Here is a 5000-nt window from a genome sequence, read left to right as displayed (position 1 = left end):
TCTCTTCTCTTTTTCTCAGCCTCTCTCTCTTTGTTTCTCTCTCTCCCTCCCTCCCTTCTCTCTCTCTCTCTCTCTCTCTCTCTCTCTCTCTCTCTCTCTCTCTCTCTCTCTCTCTCTCTCTCTCTCTCTCTCACTCTCTCAATCTCACTCACTCTCTTCTCTCACTCATTCTCTCCTCTAACTCATTTTCTTCATCTCTCTCACTCTTTCAATCTCTCCTCTTTTTCTCAGTCTCTTCCTCTCTTTGTTTCTCTCTCTCCCTCTTTCAATCTCTCCTCTTTTTCTCAGTCTCTCTCTCTTTGTTTCTCTCTCTCCCTCCCTCCCTCCCTCCCTCTCTCTCTCTCTCTCTCTCTCTCTCTCTCTCTCTCTCTCTCTCTCTCTCTCTCTCTCTCTCTCTCTCTCTCTCTCTCTCTCTCTCTCTCTCCTCTCTCTCTCTCTCTCCCCTCTCTCTCTCTCTCTCTCTCTCTCTCTCTCTCTCTCTCTCTCTCTCTCTCTCTCTCTCTCTCTCTCTCTCTCTCTCTCTCTCTCTCTCTCTCTCTCTCAAGCGGTCATCACTACAGTAATACCGCTTCGATAATGGGCGTGCAGATCCATCAAACTCAACGTGAAATAGGAAGCAAAATAGATTGATTCCGATTATGTTATCATTAATCATTCTCTCCCCTCTCTCTTCTTATCTCTTTCGCCCCTTTTTCTTTCTCCCTCTCTTTCTTTCTTTCTTCTCTTTCTTTCTTTCTTTCTCTTTCTCTCTTCCTCTCCCTCCCTCTCTATCTATCTATCTATCTCTCTATCTATCTATCTATCTATCTATCTATCTATCTTTCTATCTATCTGTCTATATATATATATATATATATATATATATATATATATATATATATATATATATACATATATATATCCCTCTCTGTCACTTTCTCTCTGCCTCTTTCTGTCTGTCTGTTTACACTCTTTCTCTCTCTCTATCCATCTATCTGTCTCTGTCTGTCTATATCTCTTCCCTCCTCTCTTTCCCTGCCTCTCTCTACCTTTCTCTTTTTCTCTGTCCGTCTTTATCACCCCCCCCTCTCTCCCTCTCTCCCTCTCTCTCGCTCTCTGTCTCCCTCAATCATACTACAATTAATCAAGCGTCCCCTCCAATCACGAATCAATATTCTCTCCATACATTGATTCAAGTCTTGGTTTCTAGTTTTTAAAAAAAAGTAAAAAGAAGAAAAATAGAAAGAAAAAAGAAAGAAAGAAAAGTTATATATCTATCTATCTATTCCTTTCGAATTCGCGGAATACAATCGTTATAGGATTTTCCTTTTAACTTATTTAGCCATTTAAAACCAATTCATTTCGGCGAGTGAAATCAAAAGGGAGAGATAGAATTGATTGATCCCCCCCCCACCCTTCCCTCCCTCTCTTTTTGTGAAGGAATGGGGGGGGAAGGGAGGGGAGGGTAGGGGGAGAAGGGAGAGGTATACAGGTATGAGGGGGAGAGGGGGAGAGGAGAAGAGAGGGAAAGAGAGAGGGATGCTATGCGTTGGGATAAATATCGAACAAGTATACAATATTTCTAAATCCTTATTCTCCCATGCCTTTTAGTTGATATTTCATTATTCAATACTCGATATCGTTACCCTAACCCACCCCAACCCACCGTAGCCCACTCAAACCCACCCACCCAGCCTCCAAGCCCTCGCACGAACAACCAGCAAAGGGAAGGATGAAATAGGTTTTGCATTAAAGCCTGAGATGCGATTTGATTACATTCTTTTCAAGCTTTGGTGATGCTGCTCTCTCTCTCATGGTTTCGCTCCCTCTGACTGTCTCTCTCTCTCTCTCTCTCTCTCTCTCTCTCTCTCTCTCTCTCTCTCTCTCTCTCTCTCTCTCTCTCTCTCTCTCTCTCTCTCTCTCTCTCTCTCTCTCTCTCTCTCTCTCTCTCTCTCTCTCTCTCTCTCTCTCTCTCTCTCTCTCTCTCTCTCTGACTGTCTGCCTCACTCTCTCGCTCGCTCTCTCTCTCTCTATCAATCTCTCTCTCATTCTCTTTCGCTCACACACACATACATTCTCTCTCTCTCTCTCTCTCTCTCTCTCTCTCTCTCTCTCTCTCTCTCTCTCTCTCTCTCTCTCTCTCTCTTCATCTCTATCTATATTTCTATCTGTCTATCTCTCTCTCTCTCTCCCTCCCAGTCTCTCCCTCCTTCCCACTCTCCATCTCTCTCTCTCTCTCTCTCTCTCTCTCTCCTTCCCTCTCATTCGAGGTCCGCAAATAGAAAAGAGAATTGATTTAAACCTGTCAAAACTGTTCCTGGTTCCGACAAACGTTCCACAGTTTACGGCCCTTTTGGAAAATACCTAGAACGTCTCATGGAAAGTTAGATTGGCAAATTCATGCAACACATCACAGCAGAATATTTCGACGGAAAAGATTAAACAAGGGAGTAAAAAGGAAAAGGAAAGGAGTTATTCGTGAATTATTTCTTTGATGATTTATATGATTATATCAGTAGGTTATGTTCGGTTATCTTTTTTTTATTATATCTAATATATATATATATATATATATATATATATATATATATATAAATATATATATATATATATATATTATATAAATATATATATATATATATATATATATATATATATATATATATATATATATATTATATATATATATATATTATATATATATATATATATATAGGTTCGCACACACACACACACACACACACATATGTATATATATATATGTATTTACATTATATATGTATATATATGTATATATATATATTATATATGTATATATATATATACATATATATATATATATATATATATATATATATATATATATATATATATATATATATATATAAGGATCATTGACTTGGAGACAAATGTATCTTTAAAATGATGTTTCTGAAAGTTGACAATTAAATGAATAAAAAGTAAGGAAGTTATAGGAAATGTCAACGAATACTTTAAAGGCACTGAACAATGAACAATTAAAATTGTTTTTAACCTAAATACATTAGAAAAGAATGAAAAACAACCACCGAAACGCTGCCTCTCTGCGTGGTTGCCGACCTGAGTGACCTTTGACCTCGAGAGGGGGACGTTCTCTCCGAAGAGAACGCTCGTGAACCGCCAAACACGAGCAAGTGCCAAGGACACCTGTCAGCTCTTCCCGAGGAAACGTTTCATTCGAGTCTCGAACCCAAGAACCCGCAATGCTGGAACGGATCTGAAAAGAAGAAAGCTTTATCTCCTGTACCACCGATAACTAAGTAAAGAAGATGAAAATCGAGGCTTATATATCTCCGACTCTTTTGTTTGTATATTCTTTGTCATTCTAGCCCTGCATGTTACTTTTATGACGAGGCTTTTCCTTATTGCTCTGCTGTTATGAATTTCTTCAATCATCATAATGATTGCAAGTATAAGAAGTTTAATTAGATGTATTTTTTAAATTGATGATACTAAACATAACTAACATTGGTTATTAATTATTAACTAATACTTGATTCAACAAGTTTTGAAAATGCCTAAGTATTTCAAAATATATATATATTTTTTTTATTCACCACAATTCCTTTTTCTTTCCAAATCTATTTTTCTTGAGAGATGGTCAGAGTAGTAGTGTATATATATATATATATATATATATATAGAGAAAGATGGGTGAAATGAATATAGTATGATGGATTTATAATATATAATAACAATTCATGGCGTGTGCAAATGACACGAAATATGGTCAATAATTAACTCAATAACAAAATAGAACAAGTGAAGACCAGCAAGGGGTTACGCCCCCCACCTTTTTCATCTCCCACTAATTCTTCATTCTAGGTAGCTAGTCGCCATCTTAGTTCTTCTCCCGCTCTTCTTCCTTCGAGAATTCCGATTCTCAACTTCTCTTACTACTTCTTCTACTACTACTACGCGTGTGCGACGAAGTTTCATAAATCTGATTTAACCTTATTTATAGCGAGTACTTGATACAACCCGGTCGATAAAAATGATATTGATTGCTTTTCCTTACTTCAAATGATACCTTTCCTTCTCTTTCTCTCCCTTCCCCTCTCTCCTCCGTTCGCCTTCGTCTTTTATTCCCCCTTCGTTTATTCGACTAAACGATTTGGAAGTTACCAGTTCCATGACAAGTAAAATAAATTGATATCTCGTCAAATGATGTAGATATGTATGGTAAGGAAAACTTTACCTTTTCATACTGAACAGTGTATTTCAAATCTCTCTCTCTCTCTCTCTCTCTCTCTCTCTCTCTCTCTCTCTCTCTCTCTCTCTCTCTCTCTCTCTCTCTCTCTCTCTCTCTCTCTCTCTCTCTCTCTCTCTCTCTCTCTCTCTCTCTCTCTCTCTCTCTCTCTCTCTCTTAGTTCCCATATAGGCAGCATAGACTGAGTGAAACAATTTTTCTTGATTAACTTGAACGTATAAAGAAATAAGATTTTCAGAATTGATTAAAAATATATATAAATAAAAAAAAAGAAGAAAGAATAAAGAAAAAAAAATAATAATAAAATAAAAGACAAACACTCCGAAAGCACAAAAGTGTAGATTGATTTTGAGCCTTATATACGAGTGGCGTAATGATGACAGAGTATTACGCTACGTGGGTGGAGGTGTACCTGACGGTGCAGTTCCTGAGTCTTGTCTGACTGTACCGCCTGGGGCTGGGAATACGAAACCAGGACAGTCATGATTTTCAGCCATTTTTAGATCTTAATGTTTTTTTTCAGTCAGCACATTGACAAATGTTTTCTCTATAAATTGAATTAAACAACTGATGTTTTCCCCTAAAGCATTAATTTTCAAGGATTGTACTGATAGAAAGTGTCACATGTTGTAATGCATTTTGTAATAGTGAAACATCGAACATTTTCCGCTAAAAACTTCAAGAAATCTTTATGAAGTATAAAGAGTTTCAATTATTTCTTCAAATTTCCTACATCATTAGACATCATTTGACTTTGAAAGGCAGCGAAATT

Source organism: Penaeus japonicus, unplaced genomic scaffold (genome assembly GCF_977035675.1).
Source record: "Penaeus japonicus unplaced genomic scaffold, GWHDUDI00000001_assembly GWHDUDI00000022, whole genome shotgun sequence".
Taxonomy (NCBI): domain Eukaryota; kingdom Metazoa; phylum Arthropoda; class Malacostraca; order Decapoda; family Penaeidae; genus Penaeus; species Penaeus japonicus.
This window is presented reverse-complemented; position numbering follows the sequence as displayed.